The sequence below is a fragment of the Acipenser ruthenus genome, chromosome 44 (genome assembly GCF_902713425.1).
Source record: "Acipenser ruthenus chromosome 44, fAciRut3.2 maternal haplotype, whole genome shotgun sequence".
Taxonomy (NCBI): Eukaryota; Metazoa; Chordata; class Actinopteri; order Acipenseriformes; family Acipenseridae; genus Acipenser; species Acipenser ruthenus.
Genome location: NC_081232.1, coordinates 7,416,417 through 7,440,179, shown reverse-complemented (window position 1 = coordinate 7,440,179; position 23,763 = coordinate 7,416,417). Strand labels below are relative to the sequence as shown.

Below are 23,763 nucleotides of genomic sequence, written 5' to 3'. Positions count from 1 at the left end.
TCACCAGTCTAGCACATGCTTAAACCATCCAAAATTGCACCAATGCATCATTTGAATCCCTTTTTTCAAAAATGTCCCAGTGAGAGGGGACACCCCCCCCCTCCCACAATCGGTGCTACCTTGTAAGTGCCAGGAAATGCCACTAACAAGGCAGGAAATGTCAAAGAGGAAGTGTCATCATACAATGAACACGTTTCTAACAGGTTAAAAAGCACATTTGGAACTAAAACTATTTGTGGAAACTTAAAGGGATTGACGACCCCCCCCCCCCCCTTCCTCCCACGAGACTCAACGCCAAGCCCCGCCCCAATTCTCTGTGCTTGGTTGCAGTTCAGTGTTAGTCCTGCAGCCGGTTTTCAATGCTACTACTCGTTCAACCAAGTCTTTAGTCACACCAAGTGTCATTAAACTGTAATAAGTTAGATATGGCAACACAGCAGCCTGCATGAAAATACAATATTTTGTTACCGGCGCGACGATGCTCTATGAAAACAACCGGACAAAATGAGCGACCCAAGGTTCCGAAAGCGTGACTGTCCCGTCCAAAAGTTAAAGTCTGCTCACCTTAATATTATATGCGACATGTTTAACAGTAAATAAATAAATAGACAAGTGGATATGCTGAACATCTCCCAAAATTTAGAAAACACAAAAGCGAAATTACAAAACATATTTTATATATAAAATGTAATCGAATCAGGCTGAACAAAACACATTTTGCTTTTTGTTTTTATAAATAAATCATGTATTTAAAATACAGATTTTACAATCGAAGGGTATTTACCACGAGCATTACCCCGTCTTCAAAGCCAGACCGCCGCAAGAAAACAAGGGCAGGATAAAGACGGAAATAAATGAATAAACACATACATTAATACATGTAACGAGCCAAAGCATTGCCTTTGCAAACAATAAAAACAACTTTCAAACACTTTACCTTCCACGCTTGTCTGTAGTGTTCACACAGCCGACTTTCTGTGGATCTGTCTGCTGTCACTGCTCACGATTGAACCTGTGGTATCTTCTTCGGACGCAGTGTCGTTCAGTGGGTGACAGACCGATAGGGTGCAACCCATGTTGAAGCAGATTTAAAGTGACGTATGTTACGTGGCTTTTCACCAGAGGGGGGGCGTAGATAAAACGAGGAAGCACATTATGTAATTAGCACCTCAAGCCGTCTGATGTCTTTACTTCGCCAACCGGTCGAAAACTTCAAAAGAAAGGGTGTGTTATTATTATTATTATTATTATTATTATTATTATTATTATTATTATTATTATTATTATTATTATTAGTGTTCCCTACCGTTTTAAATTGAGGGGGGATGGGCGACTGCCAAATAGAGAATGGCCTTTTGACAGAGCAAATTGTATTGTACAGTATTTTGATTATTAAATTAAATAACATTTAGTACACACATGCATTTGTGATTCTACTTAATGAAAGACTGCATGTGCTCATTATTTATTTTTAAAATCTATTATTATTATTATTATTATTATTATTATTATTATTATTATTAATAATTCATTTAGCTAAAGCATTTATCCAAATCAATTTACAAGATTACTAAATTATTAAAATACAGTATGTTGCATATTTATTCTTACTGTCAGAGTAATTCATATTGTGCGCTGCACAGAATGTTATAAAACAAAAATATTGTGTATTTATTTATTGTTAATCTTAGGTGCACTGGATACAGCACTGGAGAGGATAAAGGAGTTGCAAGACCAAGATTATAAATGATCTTTAGTTTTAATTTTCTTTAGAGCTACAAATCGATAATTTCTGTGCATCAGATGAAGACTTCCGCTATTATACTCGCTTCTTATCTGAACATGTTTTTAAAGCTTTTCGGGACTCAACTGAACCGTCTGCTGGAAGACTGGTCTACTGGTTCAAGGTACAGAAAATGGGCTTGGAAGCAATTGATGGGCATACAACACCCAGCCAACACTTCCACTCATTGATGAGTTTTTATATATATATAGTCGTGTTGCCTGCAGGTTTGAAAGAGAAGGTTTTGGCCGACATTTTTAAAGTTAGTGTTTCCACTGTCAGTCGTATAATCATCACCTGGGCTAGCTACCTGTATTTAGTCTTAGGTTCAGTGCCTATCTGGATGTCCAAAGAACAACTAAACACTACAATGCCGGAGAAGTTTAGACAGTATTGTCCAAAGCTGAGAGTCATTCTGGACTGCACAGAGCTCAGATGTGAAAACCCATCATCACTTACATTACAGTCTGAGGCTTTCTCTACCTACAAAAATTACACCATTTTCAAAGGACTGATTGGAATTGCCCTATGTGGAGCGATTACATTCATCTCTACACTGGATCCATCTCTGACAAAGAAATAACTAGGCCTTCAGGTATTGTGGGTCTTCTGTGAGGCTTCATTGCTCGTCCGAGGATGTTAGTTGAGAGAGCCCTTAGAGAGTTAAAGAGCACCACAGCTGAGATTCTGCAGTGGCACTGTCTCTAGCAGGCAGCATCAGTCAGATTTGGGCAAACTGTTGTTTAATGGTAAACTACTGAGGGCCACTGGGTTTGAAAGGTGACAATCCCACATGAACAGAAATCAGAAAATTGTTTTTGCTGCTTGATGAGATTCTGGGATCAATAAGCTACTAACAACCAAACGAGCAAGATGGGCTGAATGGCCTCCTCTCGTTTGTAAACTTTCTTATGTTGTTATGTTCTTAACAAACTATGGGTGATTACTTTATATGAATTATCATGTTATGCACAAATGTAAGAATTGGCTTTCTGTGGTGGTGTACTTTGTTCTTACAAGTAGCATATATCTATAATCGTTTTTGCAATATATTTTAATATAAAATGTATACACTATTGCAGTTTTGTTAGAGGATACATTAGTTTATCTCTAATGTAATCACAGTTTTACATATAGACTGCACCTGTTTTCATTTACATCGCAAATTCTGGGCCGATTTGGTTTGCAGATAACGTCCCAAATTCTGGGCCGCTTTGGTTTTTAGATAACGTCCCAAATTCTGGGCCGCTTTGATAACATCCCAATTTCTGGGCTGCTCTGGTTTTTAGATAATGTCCCGAATTCTGCATTTTCGAATTTAGGCCAGTTTTTGAGATATTCTGCTCAGCTGACAGCCGAGTTTCTAGTCATGCATGCACAGTTTACCATAAACTGGACTGTTAATTCATTTAAGAGTAACCCTTAGTACATTAATCAAAGTTAATGTATTTTGATACTTTGAGCCGTCTGATGTCTTTACTTCGCCAACCGGTCGAAAACTTCTAAAGAAAGGAGCGGGGGGGGGGGGGGGGGGGGACGACGACTGCCAAATAGAGAATGGCCTTTTGACACAGCAGATTGTATTGTACTGTATTTTGATTATTGAATTAAATAACATTTAGTACACAAATATGTTTGTAATTCTACTTAATGAAAGACTGCATGGGGTCACTGCAGGGGTCACAAATGGAGATTAGATAAAGGGGCATTCAGAACAGAAAATAGGAGGCACTTTTTTACACATAGAATTGTGAGGGTCTGGAACCAACTCCCCAGTAATGTTGTTGAAGTTGACACCCTGGGATCCTTCAAGAAGCTGCTTGATGAGATTCTGGGATCAATAAACTACTAACAACCAAACGAGCAAGATGTGCTGAATGGGGCCTCCTCTCGTTTGTAAACGTTCTTATGTTCTTATATATATATGATCCATATTGTGTAATCCATTGACAGTTGCTAGAGGTTGTACTGTTATTTTAAGTGTGTGTGAGCTCTGTAATAAAGTGAACCCAGATTTGATTTACCTGGTCGGGGTTCCTTGGTTGCTCCTCTGCGGTCGGGGTGAGCCGCACGGATTTCACAGGAGGATAATAAAGTAAATCAAAATGGCTAAGATAGTGCTGGTCATTTCCGATCAGCTTAGCCAGTGGTTTTAGTTTCTAGCCCCTGCGCCCCGTGTGTCACCAGTCTAGCACATGCTTAAACCATCCAAAATTGCACCAATGCACCATTTGAATCCCTTTTTTAAAAAATGTCCCAGTGAGAGGGGACACACCCACCTCCCACAATCGGTGCTCCCCACGAGCACCCCCGCTCCCCTCCCCCAGCCCCCCCGAGCCCCCCGCTCCCCCCCGCTCCCCCCCCAGCCCCCTAAGCCCCCCCAGCCCCCCGCTCCCCTCCCCTCCCCCAGCCCACCCAAGCCCCCCACGAGCACCCCCGCTCCCCTCCCCCAGCCACCCCTGCACAACTCCCCACCCCAAGCCCCCCCGCTCCCCTCCCCCAGCCCCCCCCCCCGCGCACCCCTCCCCTCCCCCCGTTCCCCCAGCCTCCCAGCCACCCCCGTCCGCAATTCTCTGTGCTTGGTTGCAGTTCAGTGTCCTGCTGCCGGTTTTCAATGCTACTGCTCGTTCAACCTTGCCTTAGTCACACCAAGTATCACTGTACTGTAATAAGTTAAATATGGCAACAGCAGCTTGCATGAAAATACAATATTCTGTTATACCGGCACGACGATGCTCTATGAAAACAACCGGACAAAATGAGCGTCCCAAGGTTCCGGGGACAATGGGACCAGTGTTCCAAAAGAGGGACTGTCCCGTCCAAAAGTTAAAGTCTGCTCACCTTAATATTATATGCGACATGTTTAACAATAAATAAATAAATAGACAAGTGGATATGCTGAACATCTCCCAAAATTTTGAAAACACAAAAGCGAAATTATAAAACGTATTTTATATATAAAATGTAATCGAATCAGGCTCAACAAAACACATTTTGCTTTTTGCTTTTATAAAGAAATCATGTATTTAAAATACAGATTTTACAATCGAAGGGTATTTACCACGAGCATTACCGCCGCAAGAAAACAAGGGCAGGATAAAGACAGAAATGAATAAATAAACACACACATTAATAAATATAACGAGACCGGGAACACTTCCAAATAGAGAATGAAACAATGCCAAATAGAGAATGGCCTTTTGACACAGCAGATTGTATTGTACTGTATTTTGATTATTGAATTAAATAACATTTAGTACACAAATACGTTTGTAATTCTACTTACTTGAAAGAGAAGGTTTTGGCCGACATTTTTAAAGCTAGTGTTTCCACTGTCAGTCGTATAATCATCACCTGGGCTAAGTACCTGTATTTAGTGTTAGGTTCAGAGCCTATCTGGATGTCCAAAGAACAACTAAACACTACAATGCCGGAGATGTTTAGACAGTATTGTCCAAAGCTGAGAGTCATTCTGGACTGCACAGAGCTCAGATGTGAAAACCCATCATCACTTACATTACAGTCTGAGGCTTTCTCTACCTACAAAAATTACACCATTTTCAAAGGACTGATTGGAATTGCCCTATGTGGAGCGATTACATTCATCTCTACACTGGATCCATCTCTGACAAAGAAATAACTAGTCCTTCAGGTATTGTGGGTCTTCTGTGAGGCTTCATTGCTCGTCCGAGGATGTTAGTTGAGAGAGCCCTTAGAGAGTTAAAGAGCACCACAGCTGGGATTCTGCAGTGGCACTGTCTCTAGCAGGCAGCATCAATCAGATCTGGGCAAACTGTTGTTTAATGGTAAACTACTGAGGGCCACTGGGTTTGAAAGGTGACAATCCCACATGAACAGTGTGAGGGAGGAGACCCTCACATTTGTCTCAGTATGTATCTGGACATTTTCTGCAAATTGTTTTTTAACTGTTTGTGTATTGTGTTGCTGAACCTTGGGTCTAGTAAGGAAAATAATAAAAACAAAATTCACTTACCTGGTGTATCAGGACTGGAGGCCTGTGGTTGGGAGTGTCCTGAAAAACAAAATAAAGGTTAATCAAGAGTACTGTTTAGACAGTTGGTTTGGAAGGGTGCACACTTCCAGAACAATGTATTGAAGTACTATTGTTAAGATAAAATGAACAACAGTATATATATGAACAGAACAACAATATATATATATGTTGGAAAACATGGATCGAGAATTGATTAGCAGTTTGCTACGCATGTGGACTGGCAGAGCTATACTGGTGTTCATTTCTGAAAAGAGACTAATATTGCAGATAGCAGACTGTTTGGTTCAAATTGCATGTACTGCTAACAATTGATAAGAGACCTTGTTTCTACAAGCTTCTTGTCCAACATTGACTGCAAGCTAACAAGATAACAATGCTGTGGACCAGAAGGGGCCAGGCTCTAAGACTTTTGGGAATACAAAGCATATAGGAGCTAAAAGGCTAGCAGGGACTGCCGTTGGACCCAAAGGTTCACAGGGAGAATAAGAGATAATGCCATTGGACTCAAAGGTTCTCAGGCAAAACGGAGAGATAGGAACAAGGAAGATGACAAAAACCAGATGTATGGACCTTTTTGGGCACCAGGGGTCTGAAGAATGCACTGAGTCAGAGGTCGTCACACTCGACTACACACACACACACACACACACACACACACACACTCACACTAAATGAAATATATGGTAACAGGATAATGTGTTGTACCTTTTCTATTGGTTAAGTGTCAGAGAAAGAGGAGGAGAGAGACACCTATGCAGAAGGGTATTTAATGTCATGCAACAATTGTAAGAACGAGTATTCTGTTTGTCCTGTACCTGGGACCAGACTCCCTGCATATTTCAATAAACCTAACAACTGACTGAAGAAAAGGACTCTGTGCATTTTCTTGAATCTACTTACTCACCATCCTTTTTTTAAGTTACATCAATATATACATATATATATTCATTGATTTGTTTCTTTTTGAATACTTTATTTATTATTGATAACTGTTTGTTGTTTTGTTCTTGTATAACCACCTGCATAATGGTTTATTCTGGGGGGAGGGGTAGGCCTGGAAAGGTATAAAGGCTGTCAGTTGGTTCAGTCAGGATCTTCCTTTTGTGTAAATCAGAGGGCAGTTTTGCAGCTCTATGGTTGGTCTCAGTTATTGAAGTCAGTACCTGTGAATAGGGGACTATAAATAGTTATTTTTGGTTTCCACTTTTTCTTTCTTCAGATTGTTTGATATTTGGTTCAATTAGCTTTTTGTCTATTATTGTTCTTAAATAAAAATAATTGGTTTTACACCAAACTTCTCTGTGCTCTGAGTGCTTCCCTGCGAATCAACACCAGCCGCTGGCTGCACTCTCCAACAAACAGAAATCAGAAAATTGTTTTTGCTGCTTGATGAGATTCTGGGATCAATAAGCTACTAACAACCAAATGAGCAAGATGGGCTGAATGGCCTCCTCTCGTTTGTAAACTTTCTTATGTTCTTAACAAACTATGGGTGATTACTTTATATGAATTATCATGTTAAACAATATAGTTGATAGAAGATATATATTATATAATTAAATAGTAATTACCTGAGCTCAATCTTGAGTGGTCCGTCTCAATCGCCTCAGTCTCTGGCACTCGCGAGCTTCTGGTGTTATGAAAATTGCAACGGAAAGATCACGCGCCGTGTGTGAAGCACGAGCCGGACTGCTGAACACTCGGAGTGTTTAGAGGCACGAGCTGCTTTAAACACCGGTGTATATTCTGACATGAGACCAGAAAGGAAATGCTGGACATGGCTATAGCAGTTTATTCGTACATGTTTCTTAGGAAATACACACATATCTTTGCTAAATAACATTAGATTGGTGTTATAGGGCTATTAATTGAATAATATAATTAGGTTTTAAAACATAATGGAAATGATTAACCATACCATCACTTTGCTAACCACATATATTGCTTTATTGTAATTCAGTTATTATTTTAATTGGATGCAGGTCAACTAAGCTTCTTTTACAATACATATTTTGTCCTCCAGCTACTTTCTCTTAGGTCTTCAGGTAGTATTGTACATGACTTCTGAAAAGATAAACACAGCTGTTTAAGAGTAGAACACATGAGCTGCACTGTTAAACACTTGCTGTTCCATTTATAAACACGTCACACGTTCCCTGGCTTTAGAGTGTACAATATTTTTCCCACCTGAAAATGAAGATTATCTTTTATTATTATTTATTTCTTAGCAGTCGCCCTTATCCAGGACGACTTACAATTGTTACAAGACATCACATTATTTTTACATACAATTACCAATTATACATTTTTTTTTTTTTTTTTAATTGGATCAATCTAGGTAAAGTACCTTGCTCAAGGGTACAGCAGCAGTGTCCCCCACCTGGGATTGAACCCACGACCCTCCGGTCAAGAGTCCAGAGCCCTAACCACTACTCCACATTGCTGCCTTGAGCAAGGTACTTTACCTAGATTGCTCCAGTAAAAACCCAACTCTATAAATGGGTAATTGTATGTAAAAATAATGTGATATCTTGTAACAATTGTAAGTCACCCTGGATAAGGGCGTCTGCTAAGAAATAAATAATAATGAGGTGTCAGTTTCAATTATGGCCTTAGCGGCGCCTCATATAACGGGACCGGAAAATTCCTAAATTTGTGAGGACTTCTCATTGAATTCTAATTAGACAAAACTGCACACAGGGTGAAAGTCGACAACAAACTAAATATTTTGGCACTTTTTTTTTGAAGGCATATTTCGTTCTACAAAGGTGTTTTACAAAGTGGGGACGTCCGCACAACGTCGTTTCTTCAGGACATAGTATCTTTGTGGAGACATTTTCTCAAATGTTGTCCCAACATTGATATTAATACATAGTCTTTATGAAGCACAATTAGTTCATTCTATATAGAGGGGGATGCAACGCGTTTGGCCGGAGCTGTATATTGTATTCTCGGAGGATTTATGAACCCTAAACATATGGATCGAGAGCTCTTATTATTCATCCAAATATCTGCATTTCATTTCTCGTTCATTATAGTGACACTCTGCTCGCTCCTCCCTCCTCTCAACTCATGTTACGATGGCACTGATAGAGTGAAAGTGAAAGTGTTTTCGCACAGAAATGCCTCTCGTTCGCCTAGCTAAAAACAAGAAGATAACCGACCTTTTGAGACACTCCCGAAAAGAACAAAACCTTTGAACGACTGAGGCAACGAGAAGCACGAGAAAGGTACACACAGAGAGAGAGAGAGAGAGAGAGAGAGAGAGAGAGAGAGAGAGAGAGAGAGAGAGAGAGAGAGAGAGAGAGAGAGAGAGAGAGAGGGGGGGAGAGGGGGGACAGTTTGTGATAGTTGAACTGAAATACTCATTTCTAAACCGCCAATGAGATGCATGTTGAATATATTATTGGTGTTCTGAAATAGACAGAGATTTATTTATTTTTTGTCACTAACCAGGTCCGGTTTCTGTGCAACCTGCCACCCTATATAAAGTGAAAGTCTATGGCGACACGACGCCAATCACGTAATTATTATTATTATTATTATTATTATTATTATTATTATTATTATTATTATTAGCATGCTTTTGATTCAGCTTGTATTGTGCCATTGTTCTGTGTGCTCGTATGTAACCTGGTTTCTGTTTTGAAAATGGTCTGAACCATGTACAGAACTTTCAATTGGGTTTCTCCGCGGTATGTGGGATTTTGAAATGACCTTTTTAGGTTTACATTTGGTCAATACACTAAGCACTCCAGCAGCTCCAGCTGTGGCAGCGACAAACGAAGTATAAAACAATGACAGGATTTACAGAACAATCACTTCACACCGGCGCAATACCGATTCGTATCACGAGGCTAACAGAGTCACTGTTGGGAATAGTAACGGGATCTTGAAACCCAAAATCAAAGAACAACACAAGCAAATCGAGTGCGTGAATAATTCCCGTACATGAAAACAGAATCCATTATACTACTCCGCGCTACAATATAAATACACAAATGAAACAACGCGAGTGTAGAATTTTAAACACACAATAAGAATGTAAATCAAAGAGAAGAACCCGAATTTAAATGCGACTGTGGCTGTAAAATACATCGCCGGAAGCGACTCCCAGCACTCGCGATAGTATGGAGGATAATTTGTGCCAAAACTAAAAAATAAAAAAATTAAAAAATAAAATACGAAATAAATAATTAAATAAATAAAAAACGAAATAAATACATAAATAAGTAGAAACTGAAATATATTTAATAATTTATCTATTTCTTTATTATTATTATTATTATTATTTATTTCTTAGCAGACGCCCTTATCCAGGGCGACTTACAATCATAAGCAAATACATTTCAAGTGTTACAATACAAGTAATACAATAAGAGCAAGAAATACAATAACTTTTGTTCAAGCAAAGTACAAGTGTGACAAACCAAAATTCACTAATACAGCAGATAATAGTGATAGTTACATCAGGATATGATTAAATAGTGATAGTTACATCAGGATGTGATTAAATACAAAGTACTACAGATTAAACACTTGGCAGATTACAGTATTCTGAAGTACAGGATTAAATGCAGTAAAATAGGGGGCAGATAAGAGCAAATAAAGCACATTTAAGGAAGGGTGATAGTGTCCCAGGGGAAAAATAGAGGAGTTCTACAGGTGCTGTTTGAAGAGGTGAGTCTTAAGGAGGCGCCGGAATGTGGTCAGGGACTGGGCAGTCCTGACATCTGTAGGAAGGTCATTCCACCACTGCGGAGCAAGGGTGGAGAAGGAGCGGGCTCTGGAGGCAGGGGAGCGTAGCGGAGGTAGAGCTAGTCTTCTAGTGCAGGCGGAGCGGAGAGGTCGAGTGGTTGTGTAGAGAGAGATGAGGGTCTGGAGGTAGCTGGGTGCAGTCTGGTCAAGGCATCTGTAGGCTAGTACAAGAGTCTTGAACTGGATGCGAGCGGTGATCGGGAGCCAGTGGAGCGAGCGGAGTAGTGGAGTAGCGTGGGCGAAGCGAGGCAGAGAGAACACCAGGCGGGCAGCAGAGTTCTGGATGAGCTGGAGCGGACGGGTGGCGGACGCAGGGAGGCCAGCCAGGAGGGAGTTGCAGTAGTCTAGGCGGGAGAGTACCAGGGCCTGGACCAGGAGCTGGGTAGCATAGTTGGTGAGGAAGGGTCGGATTCTTCGGATGTTGCTCAGGAAGAATCGGCAAGTGCGTGCCAGAGTGGAGATGTGCTGGGAATAAGAGAGGCAAGGGTCCAGGGTGACTCCAAGGTTCTTAGCTGAGGAAGAGGGAGAGAGTGTAGTAGATTTCAGAGGAACAGAGATAGAGAGATCAGAGGAGGGGGAGGAGGAGGGAAAGAAAAGGAGGTCAGATTTAGAGAGGTTGAGTTTGAGGTGATGCGAGTGCATCCAGGAGGAAATAGCAGACAGACAGGTAGAGATACGGGAGGAGATGGTGGAGTCAGAGGTGGGGAAGGAGAGGAAAATCTGAGCATCATCAGCATAGAAATGGTACGAGAAACCATAGGATGCAATGAGGGGGCCCAGGGAGCGGGTGTAGAGAGAGAACAGGAGAGGACCCAAGACTGACCCTTGGGGGACTCCAGTTAAGAGAGGGTGAGGTGTGGAGGTTGCTCCACGCCAGGTTACCTGGTAAGTGCGGTTGGAGAGGTAGGAGGAGAACCAGGCCAGAGCAGTGCCAGAGATCCCCAGGTCAGCAAGAGATGATAGTAGAATAGAGTGATCAACAGTGTCAAAGGCAGCAGAGAGGTCGAGGAGAATTAGGGCAGAGGAGAGAGAGGCAGCTCGGGCACACTTAAGTGAGTTGGTGACAGACAGGAGGGCGGTTTCAGTGGAGTGAGCAGAGCGGAAGCCAGATTGGAGAGGGTCAAGCAGAGACTGGTTGGACAGGAAAGCAGAGAGCTGGCAGTGTACAGTCCGCTCGAGGATTTTGGAGAGGAAGGGTAGGAGGGAGACAGGACGGTAGCTCTGGAGGGAGGTGGGGTCGAGAGTAGGTTTTTTGAGGAGGGGAGTGATAGAGGCTTTTTTGAAGGCAGAGGGAAAGATACCAGAAAGTAGAGAGGTGTTGAGGAGGGAGGAGACGAAGGGGAGTAGAGCAGGAGCAGCAGCTTGAAAGAGGTATTTATTTCGTTTTTTATTTCTTTATTTATTTCGTCTTTTCATTTTGGCACAATCTTTTCGAGCTACCGTCAATCATGCTCGATGGGCGGGACAATAGGTGATCTTCTACCTTTGCCTGGTAGTGGTGCGGAGCAGTGATGGGCAGTTCTCGATTCTTTTTAGTGTCTCGATTCATTTGATTCAGTTCAGTTTGGTGAATCGATTCATTTCATTCAATTGATTCACTGATTCAATGACACAAAACCAATCAATGTAGACGGCATTAGGATTGTTTACGTAGGTTTATTTGAACCAGAAAGAACGAGACGAACTGCACATCACAAAAGCTAGGGAGAATCTATATTTGGTTGACTGGGTTCATAAACATTAAATATAGTTTGACAAAAAATAATAATATATATTTACAATCCTAGAGATAACATAACAGTTTGAACCATTAGCATTGTTTAGCCATCAGTATCAATCTAATTTAATTTCATCTTTTAAAAAAGTCAGTTGCATTTCTTATGTGTTTTTTTTTCTATACATTTGGAGTCACTCATTGTTTTTTACAACAACAAAAATGAGAGGCTCGAGCGAGTGGTATTTGTGGAACTAATCCGTGGTATTTATTCAGCACAGAGTAAAACGCTGTTTGCCTAATTCCTCTTCTATCCAGTAAACCTTTAGGGATTAGTCATGTGATCAATCACACGTTGAAGCACACCCATAACCGCAACATGTACATTTTATATAAAGAAAGTTTAAATGTGTATATGTTTAGTATTTACCACAGTAAAATAACATTTAGAAAATGTATATTTAATAATGTAAAATATAATAGACGTTTAAGAACGTCATCCGTTAGAATGTGCAATATCCTCCTAAAAGGTCGTTGTATCGTAGCTGATACTACGTGTCACCTTGTGGACTAAGAGGAATCGCCGTCATTATTGAATTATAAAATATTTATCCGTAGTTGTAAATCGTCATGTAATCTTTGTAATCACAATATGTAATCACAAGTTATATAATTAAGCCTTGGGTACAATAACGTTACAATAGCAGTAGATGTTTGTATTTATTTATTTTGGAAATTAGGTGTATATCTCTATTATTATTATTATTATTATTATTATTATTATTATTTAGTAATTTGGCTGACTTTACTCAAGATGACTTAGAAGTATTAATCATAATTTGTGCAAAATAGTTAACTATAGATATGATTAATTTTGTATGTGTATAAAAAATACCAAACACACAGAGGCTACAACTAGTAGTGATTCATTTTATTATTTATTTGTTTGGCAGACTTACACAAGGTTACGTACATAGTAAACTAAGAAGAACTATAATTAATTATGGTGCACAAGCTTATAATCTGATTTGCTGACAGCGTGAAGCAGCTCTCTAGAAAGTACACACCGTCTGGATCATAGCTATGGTCTGGAGGATGTAACTGACGCCATTTTGGCTCACACAGAGTTCTTATCATGCACTAAGTAAGCGGGAATTTGGATCCAACATGGCACACACGGTCTTCAGTTTCATAACACTCAATGAGTTGAGAGACAACCCAGTTTCCTTGTTACAACGAACAAATCAGCCAGACTCGAGAGGTAAAGAATCACTTCATGAGTTTTGATAGGCTGGTAACTCGTCTCCATGTTAACAGACTCCTGTCTAATGCGCAACTCAACACAATCGTTCTACGTTTTTAACTGAAACTACAAGTCTACAAGCTGTGCTATGGAGCAAGTTCCCGTGCTGTTTGCAATGCACTCTGGGAGTTGTAGTCTATGCTGTGTCTCAAGTCAACCGCTCTCTAGTTTGGATAGAAAAGGGGGTGGAACTCAAGGCTTTGCTTGTGATCATTTTCAGTGCTGATGGCTATAACCAGCCCACATATATTATAACACTGCATTGGGATTGAGAAACATGATGGTAGAGAAGTCTTTTGAATTCAGAAGTGCCGGTACTGTGTTACACACCCCTAAACTGAGAAAAAAATAAATCCTGCTATTAGTAATGTTTAAACGCTTGAACGTGACTTATGTTTTGGGTGGGTGGCTGGAGGCGCAGCTCTGTCCAACCCACAGGAAAAGTGCAAACAAGAAGAATTCTAGTGCCACAAATCACTCAAATAAATAAAGATATAAGCCTTGTGTAGGTAAAATAATCAAATAAACCACCAAAACTCAACCAGATAATTAAGAACAATAACAAAGGAAACACAAAATACTATTACTAATCTATTACTAATCAATAAAGTGCACTGTGAATTTGTCAGGGGTGCAGTACCAGCCCAAGCCACCGGAGGAGCAACCTGCAAAGGATCTGACACAGCTGCAGTAAATTAGGTTTATACTTTAAACTGTAGTTTTAGAAATTACATCTATTCTATTATTAAAACAGTACACAACGTTTAATGAACAAAAACAATAAACAGGCAAGATAGTTAAAAGCCCATGTTCTAATAAAATACAGCAACAAATACACAATTAAATCAATAAAAAAAAGGACCGAGAGTGAGGAATCGCAAGGACATCGGGCTTCAAACAGCAATTACACAGCCCCCACACAAACAGCAATTACACAGACCCCACACAAACAGGTCAGTGGAATGGTTAAACTGAATCTTAACAAAGAAACACAAACAGCAATAAGAAAACTTCCAGTCTTCCAATAATCTACTGTGCAAAATAGCATTCAAACAGATTGTTTCACTACAAACAATCCCGTGTCGATACGGCTCACAAAACAACCAGAATCAATATTCTCACTTTCTTTCCATAGACTTCACTGCACACCGCAGCCCCGCCCGTCCTTTCTCACAGACAGAAATTGCAATGCCTCGAACCTCACCCATGATTCTCTCCAACACAGCATACATATATATCTGAAAAGACAAACAAGGAAATTAGCTGCCAATTACATAATGAACACATAGTATAAATCCTGAGTGGAGTGAATGAACACAACATGCAGCACGTAACCTGCATCAGGAGCGCCAATTACAAACAATGACACAATCACCTCAGATAAAGAGAAACTCCCGATAGTTAAAAGCACTGCATCCTTCTATTGTAAGTGACACCAGCCTTCGGTTATTATATAATTAAGCAATGTTTTAGCAGCATGTATTCTTAAAATGCAATGTGAAGCAACTAACATGTTAAAACAGTACCAACGCTAGTCAGTACATACAAAATGAGAGAATATATATATTTATATATATATATATTACCACAGGAGACTCCTCCTCTTCCTCCTTCAGGAGCTCAGCGTGCTTTACTCAATGTACTCAAGTCACAGTGTAATCACACACACCCTGCACAGCGCTGCACCACCTGTCTTGCTCTGAAAAGCGATCTCCATTCATCATTTGAAAATACTGCATCCCAATTAAACAAAGTGACGTCCCAATTAAACAACGTCAACAGCACTGGGAAGAACCGTCTCCCAGAGTTGTATCCCATTTCAGCAGCAATCCCAATTAGGCGACGCGCACGTGTGTGTGTGTGTGTGTGTGTGTGTGTGCAGCCAGGTTAGTTTATAATAAGCAGTGTTGGCGTGTATTCACAAGGGTTCAAAGCTGGCATGTTTGCTACAGGCTCTGGGTCCTTCTGGAGAAATGGGAGGGAGACCCTGTGCACCCTGTAGCTGAAATGAACCTGCAAGAGAGGCTCATGGGAAGTGTAGTTTTTCTGGTTGTGAATCTGTAGGCATTCACAATGGCCCTTTCCTTGTGGGTTTAATTTCATGAAACTTTCTTGGAGTATATAGTCTATAACTAAGAGTGCTGTGATGTGTAATAATAATGATAAACAGACAGACGAGTCTTTGAATATTTAGTGACTCCAGTGTGTAACGTGGTATGAATTTAAGATTTCTCTTGTGTGTCGGTACAGAGATGCAGACGGAGCGTGCAAAGAGGATGGACTCTGCAAGAGAAGAAGCGTCCCTGAATTCACCTGAGCTGCCCTGGAACCAGTAAGACCCCCGATCCAGTATTGTACTCCAGGGTTTCTTTTCTCTTGGCTTCAATGTGTGCCCTTCTCGTCCTGCTCTCTGCGCTGAGTTTGATGCATCACTTTCTCCTCTTCTTGTCTTCTGTTCTGTGTCATTTTTCTACTGTGTATGTGTGTGTGTGTGGGGGGGGGTCTCTGTCACTGTGTGTAGGGCTGTTTGTGTGTGTGTGTAGGGGTGTGTGTGTGGGGGGGGGGGGGGGGGGGGTGTCTGCCTATCTGTCTGTCTGTGTGTGTCTGTGTGTGTGTGTGTGTGTTTATAACCCTGGTGCTTTTTTTCTGAACTTTTTTCTCTTCTCCTGTTCAGGCTCTATTTGAAGAGAAGGACTGAGTCCAGGATCCAGTTAAGGAGGAGAGTGTGCTTCACTGGCCCTGCTGCTGCTGCTGTTACCGGGGTATTGGCAATCCTCATACTGGCTGCTGGCAGTGTGAGTAGCGACAGTGAGTTTGTGAAAGTCCCGAGCTCAGTGAAGTGTACTGAGGGGCAGGACTGTATCCTGAGCTGCACCTTCAACTATACAGCTGGAGGCTGGGATGAGAAGTCAGGTGTGATCTGGAGAAGAGCAGAATCGGAACACATAGTTCACAGGATCCGCAACAACACAGATCAGCTTGCCGATCAGTCCCCTCACTATGTGAACAGGACCAGCCTGTTTGATTCTGAGCTGCAGCGCGGGAACGCTTCACTGCTGCTGAGGAGAGTCAGGGAGGGAGATGCTGGAATATACAAGTGCTCTGTTAACGCTCCCAGACTGTACGGGTCGAGCCTGACTGAGGTAGTCGTGGTTCCGGCTCAACGACACCACTGGTGGGGTTTAGGAGCTCTTCTTCTTCCAGTTCTTCTTGTTCTTTGTGTGATTTCGTGTCTCTGTGTCGGTCTGTGGCTCTATAAAAAACACACAGGTCACAGGTGGCAGTCCAACTTGGCTTCTAGTCCAGCACAGACAGTGTCGTTATCAGACGTGATCGAGGAGCCCAGTGAAGTCAGACCGCTCCCCTGCACTGCTCAATTTACCCAGTTTAATACAAGCTCCCAAAACGAGATAGTCACTTTGAATTAGGAAACGTGATCAGTGTTGAAGAGAAATTTTAAAAATCACATTGTTTCTGAGACAATTGAACTATTATCTGTACTCTCGTTGTCTTTGCACGATATCAGAACAATCCAGCAAAGAGAGACAGTAGTTTATTCAACATGACATTAACCTCTTCAGCTCCAGGATGCACATCAAAGGAAAGAGCACTTGCAGTACCACGCCCTGCCTGCGCACGTCAAGGTTTGCCGTCTGTTCTCTGGGGTTTTTATTTTCAATCTGATCTCTTTGTATTCATGCTCTGAGGCAGGGTTAGTGTGTGTGTTTTGAAGTCGGGGAGGAGAGATGGAAATCATCAGGTGACTTTATTATCCAGTTGCGTTCCGTTCACAAATCCCTCTCTATCTGTGAAGACATTGACAAGAGCTGGAGACGATCAACGATCTCAAGTATATACAGAGTATTTCATTGTATTATTTCTGCAGTTTTGCTTGTCTACCTTTATTTTATATTGGTATTTGATTGCAAAAAAATATATGGCAGCGTACATGGATTGTGAGAAGAGGAGCGCTGAAGAGTTTGAGCCGTGTTTGGAGGATTTCTGAAAGCAGCGACAGCACTTGGAGTATCTTTTACAGTGCTGGGACAAAATACTGTCAGACCTCGACGTTAGAAATAATCAAACTACGACACTCCTCTGGTAAAGAACGCAGCATAACCAATGAAATCATATCTCGTGCTGTCAGGACGCCGGAATAGTAGCTGATCGTGAAGCGGAGTTCCACACTAGAAAATACAGACCACAGAAAGTCTGCTGAGTGAACGCTGTGGACAAAATGAAGGTAAAAGTGTTTTAAGTTGTGTTTAAGTGTTTGCAAAGGCAATGCTTTGTCTTGTTATATTTGTTAATGTATGTATATATGTATTTATATATTTATTTTTGTCTTTATGTTGCCTTTCATTCTTTGAAGACGGGGTAATAAGAACATAAGAACATAAGAAAGTTTACAAATGAGAGGAGGCCATTCAGCCCATCTTGCTCGTTTGGTTGTTAGTAGCTTATTGATCCCAGAATCTCATCAAGCAGCTTCTTGAAGGATCCCAGGGTGTCAGCTTCAAGAACATTACTGGGGAGTTGGTTCCAGACCGTCACAATTCTCTGTGTAAAAAAGTGCCTCCTATTTTCTGTTCTGAATGCCCCTTTATCTAATCTCCATTTGTGACCCCTGGTCCTTGTTTCTTTTTTCAGTTCCCTGGGTCGACATTGTCTATACCTTTTAGGATTTTGAATGCTTGAATCAGATCACCGTGTAGTCTTCTGTGTTCAAGACTGAATAGATTCAATTCTTTTAGCCTGTCTGCATTCGACATGCATTTTAAACCCGGGATAATTCTGGTTGCTCTTCTTTGCACACTTTCTAGAGTAGCAATATCCTTTTTGTAACGAGGTGACCAGAACTGAACACAATATTCTAGATGAGGTCTTACTAATGCATTGTAAAGTTTTAACATTACTTTCCTTGATTTAAATTCAACACTTCTCACAATATATCCGAGCATCTCGTTGGCCTTTTTTATAGCTTCCCCACATTGTCTAGATGAAGACATTTCTGAGTCAACATAAACTCCTAGGTCTTTTTCATAGATTCCTTCTTCAATTTCACTATCTCCCATATGATATTTATAATGCACATTTTTATTGCCTGCGTGCAGTACCTTACACTTTTCTCTATTAAATGTCATTTGCCATGTGTCTGCCCAGTTCTGAATGCTGTCTAGATCATTTTGAATGACCTTTGCTGCTGCAGTGTTTGCATCTGGGTATTTTACCTGGATTCAGTATAAACAACTGGATAAATTGGTAACTCCTATTTTTGTGTTGTATGCAAATTTTAAAAAGTTTGCTTACTATACCAGAATCGAAATCATTAATGTAGATTAGGAATAGTTTAAGAATAACATAAGAATAATGTTCTTGTGTTCTTATATAAAATAAAGATTGATTGATTGATAACATGGCACTGAGCACTCACCCCATTCTGTTGAGATCCTCAGCCCTTGCGACTTGTGCGGTCCCAATGTTTTTAAAGACTGACATGTTAAGCACCCCAACTTTTTATTCTTTACTAGAAGCCATTTGTTCGTGCGGCATAAATGCTGCATTCGCTCCGTTGCCCAGCAGTCTGCTGGATCTGTTGCAGGCGCATCTCTGTTGGCTGCATTGTAGCTTTCACGAGGCCTTTCTGAAGCGCCGCTTCCCACTGGTGTTGCAATGCACTCTGGGAGTTGTAGTCTATGCTGTGTTTCAAGTCAATTGCTCTCTAGTTTGGATAGAAAAGGGGGTGGAACTAAAGCCTTTGCTTGTGATCATTTTCAGTGCTGATGGCTATAACCAGCCCACATATATTATAGCACTGCATTGGGATTGAGAAACGTGATGGTAGAGAAGTCTTTTGAATTCAGAAGTGCCAGTACTGTGTTACACACCCCTAAACTGGGAACAAATAAATCCTGCTATTAGTTATGTTCAAACGCTTGAACGTGACTTATATATTTTTCATATGAGACTCCTTCCTACGTCATCACCTCCTTCAGCATGCAGTGCCTGCCTGGGATGCTTAATCTCAACGGCCGCCATATTTTTCACTGTGAACAGGCTGGCTGAAGGGGGTGACGTCAGGAAATGAATGCAAGACACACGCAACTGCGGGGCGAAACTGAGGCGCCATGGGGCTCCACTTTTTATTAAATAAGAAAATAAACAATTTTAACAAAACACTTTCACAAAATAAACAGCACGTGGGCCAAAACAAACAAACAAATAAACAATAAAGATAACAACAAACAAGTATCATGCTGGTTTGAAGACAGCGTGAATAGCAATTCTTTACTTTCTACGATTCAGGTTATCTGCGTCTCCATTTCAAGTACTGTGTGTGTGTGTGTGTGTGTGTGTGTGTGTGTGTGTGCAGCCAGGTTAGTTTATAATAAGTAGTGTTGGAGTGTATTCACAAGGGTTCAAAGTTGGCATGTTTGCTGCAGGCTCTGGGTCCTTCTGGAGAAATGGGAGGGAGACCCTGTGCACCCTGTAGCTGAAGTGAACCTGCAAGAGAGGCTCATGGGAAGTGTAGTTTTTCTGGTTGTTAATCTGTAGGCGTTCACAATGGCCCTTTCCTTGTGGGTTTAATTTCATGAAACTTTCCTGGAGTATATAGTCTATAACTAAGAGCGCTGTGATGTGTAATAATAATGATAAACAGACAGACGAGTCTTTGAATATTTAGTGACTCCAGTGTGTAACGTGGTATGAATTTAAGATTTCTCTTGTGTGTCGGTACAGAGATGCAGACGGAGCGTGCAAAGAGGATGGACTCTGCAGGAGAAGAAGCGTCCCTGAATTCACCTGAGCTGCCCTGGAACCAGTAAGACCCCCGATCCAGTATTGTACTCCAGGGTTTCTTTTCTCTTGGCTTCAATGTGTGCCCTTCTCGTCCTGCTCTCTGCGCTGAGTTTGATGCGTCACTTTCTCCCCTTCTTGTCTTCTGTTCTGTTTCAAGTTTCTGCTCACTCTTGAACTTGTTTCATTGGCACCGGATCACATCAGGCAGCCTGGGAGCAAACTGTCCCAGTGAGTGTCCGAGTCATAAATGTGCTGAACCCTGTGTGTGTGTTTTTAACCCTGCATGTGTGTGTTTATAACCCTGTGTATGTTTTGAACCCTGGTGCTGTGTGTGTGTGTGTGTGTGTGTGTGTGTGTGTGTTTGTGTGTGTGTGTGTGTGTGTGTGTGTGTTTGTGTGTGTGTGTGTGTGTGTGTGTGTGTTTGTGTGTGTTTCTAAACCCTGGTGCTCTGTGTATCCTCTCTTTCTCTGAACTTTTTGCCCTTCTCCTGCTCAGGCTCTGTTTTAAGAGGATCCAGTTAAGGAGGAGAGTGTGCTTCACTGGCCCTGCTGCTGCTGCTGTTACCGGGGTATTGGCAATCCTCATACTGGCTGCTGGCAGTGTGAGCAGTGACAGTGACTTTGTGAAAGTCCTGAACTCAGTGAAGTGTACTGAGGGGCAGGACTGTATCCTGAGCTGCTCTTTCGACTACACAGCTGGAGGCTGGGATGAGAAGTCAGGTGTGATCTGGAGAAGAGCAGAAATGGGGCGCATCGTTCACAGTTACCATGACAACACAGACCAGCTTGCCCATCAGCTCCCTCAGTATGTGAACAGGACCAGCCTGTTTGATTCTGAGCTGCAGCGCGGGAACGCTTCACTGCTGCTGAGGAGAGTCAGGGAGGAAGCCGCTGGAGAATATAAGTGCTCTGTTTACACTCCTAGACTGTCCAGAGTGTCCTGATCTGACAGAGGGGATTGAGGCCTGACATAATGCACGAATACAGGAGGGGTCTAGGTCAGTAATGGTGTAATCTACTACACTGTTACCAAGAGCCGAGCTGTAGGTGTATCTTCCTAAAGAGTCCCCTGGGAACCTACCATTGACAATGTACAGGCCCAGGCCTTGACAGAGCTGCAGTATTTTTCTCCCATTTTTATTTGTCTCCCGGTCATGACTGTTTCTGTGGGAGCTGATGGGTGTGCAGTATAGGGGTTTTTGACCAAATCTGTGGTTGTCTACCTGTGTGTTGATACAGTCAGGCAGTGTGCCTGTCCTGGCGTTCAGATCTCTCTCTCTCTCTCTCTCTCTCTCTCTCTCTGCGAGTGGTCGGGAGGCGGGCCTTGAGGGGTACTTGACCTATATAAATAATGCTGTGCTATTCCTCAGGTCTCAGGATGCATGACAGCGGGAGCTGTGGTTGGAAACTGCGGTCCAGACCCGACACAGCTTCTGAAGCGAGGAGGAGAGACAGACAGACAAGACAGCCGTGGAAAAAGACCATACGGGCTGGATTAGTTATCAGGGAAACCCTGGGCAACCCCATAACGTACAGTTAAAAGAACAGCAGGGCGCAGGTTGTAGTTTGGTTACTGTGTTTTAGTTTCCCTTTTTGCTTTAGCCTTTTGTTTGTATTATTATTTTGACGCACCTGCGTGTGCGTGTCTGTGCAGTAAGCATTGGCTCCTTATTTAGTGTCTGAGTTTCTAAAAGGTATTGACAATGTCGACCCAGGGGACTTTTTCGACCTGAAAAAAGAAACAAGGACCAAGGGTCACAAATGGAGATTAGATAAAGGGACATTCAGAACAGAAAATAGAAGGCACTTTTTTACACAGAGAATTGGGAGGGTCTGGAACCAACTCCCTAGTAATGTTGTTGAAGCTGACACCCTGGGATCCTTCAAGAAGCTGCTTGATGAGATTCTGGGATCAATAAGCTACTAACGACCAAACGAGCAAGATGGGCTGAATGGCCTCCTCTCATTTGTAAACTTTCTTATGTTCTTATTACCCCGTCTTCAAAGAATGAAAGGCAACATAAAGACAAAAATAAATATATACATACATTAACAAATATAACAAGACAAAACATTGCCTTTGCAAACCCTAAAAACACAACTTAAAACACTTTACCTTCAGTTTGTCCACAGCGTTCACTCAGCAGACTTTCTGTGGTCTGTATTTTCTAGTGTGGAACTCCGCTTCAAGATCAGCTAATATTCCGGCGTCCTGACAGCACGAGATACGATTTCATTGGTTATGCTGCGTTCTTTACCAGAGGAGTGTCGGAGGCTCACCCCGCTCGGTTATTTGGTTATTTCTAACCTCGAGGTATGACAGCCGCAGCACAAATAAATAACACTACAAAGTGTACTCGGGGAATCATCAGATGACTCCCCATCCCTGGCTCTCCTCTGCGCTCCGCTCGGCAAGAATCACACTGCGATCTGCTGAAAAGAAATGGAAGGGAACCAAACTCCCTGCTGCCCTAGACCTTTACCGCACTCTCCTCTCCTCCTTCTCCTCTACTCTCTCCACTGCTAAATGTACTTATTTCCAATCTGTAATCCAAGCCTCCACTAACAACCCACGTAAACTATTCTCTACCTTCTCCTCCCTCCTAAACCCTCCCCCCTCCTCCTCCCTCCTCTATCTCCCCTGATGACTTTGCCTCCTTCTTCTCTTCTAAAATCTCAGATATCCGCAAACTCTTTAACACCTCTCCCTCCCCCGCACCCCCTCCTGCTCCAACCCCTACACCCACTACATCCCCTACTTACTCGCCCTCCTTCTCCACCTTCTTGCCCCTCTCAGACTCTGACCTCTCCTCCCTGCTCCAGGGTCACAAACCCACCACGTGTGCCTTGGACCCCCTCCCCACTTACCTCTTTCAAGCTGCTGCTCCTGCTCTACTCCCCTTCATCTCCTCCTTTCTCAACACCTCTCTACTTTCTGGTATCTTTCCCTCTGCCTTCAAAAAAGCCTCTATCACTCCCCTCCTCAAAAAACCTACCCTCGTACACCGCCAGCTCTCTGCTTTCCTGTCCAACCACTGTCTGCTTGACCCTCTCCAATCTGGCTTCCGCTCTGCTCACTCCACTGAAACCGCCCTCCTGTCTGTCACCAACTCACTTAAGTGTGCCCGAGCTGCCTCTCTCTCCTCTGTCCTAATTCTCCTCGACCTCTCTGCTGCCTTTGACACTGTTGATCACTCTATTCTACTATCATCTCTTGCTGACCTGGGGATCTCTGGCACTGCTCTGGCCTGGTTCTCCTCCTACCTCTCCAACCGCACTTACCAGGTAACCTGGCGTGGAGCAACCTCCACACCTCACCCTCTCTTAACTGGAGTCCCCCAAGGGTCAGTCTTGGGTCCTCTCCTGTTCTCTCTCTACACCTGCTCCCTG

At 42.2% G+C, this 23,763-nt stretch overlaps 1 protein-coding gene across 3 annotated transcripts in view; it reads right to left on the bottom strand.

Moving 5' to 3' along the window:
• LOC117967117 (CD276 antigen-like) overlaps positions 1–23,063 on the bottom strand; it is a 31,020-nt gene extending 7,957 nt beyond the window's left edge. The window contains exon 1 of one of the 3 annotated variants that reach the window (XM_059012334.1): positions 22,490–23,063. The gene's annotated coding sequence lies outside the window, so the exon portion shown is untranslated. Of the gene's footprint in view, positions 1–937; positions 1,047–5,777; positions 5,843–22,489 lie in introns of those variants that run through there. The other 2 variants (XM_059012335.1, XM_059012333.1) reach the window with 2 other exon arrangements.
• Between the last annotated feature and the right edge of the window lie 700 nt (positions 23,064–23,763).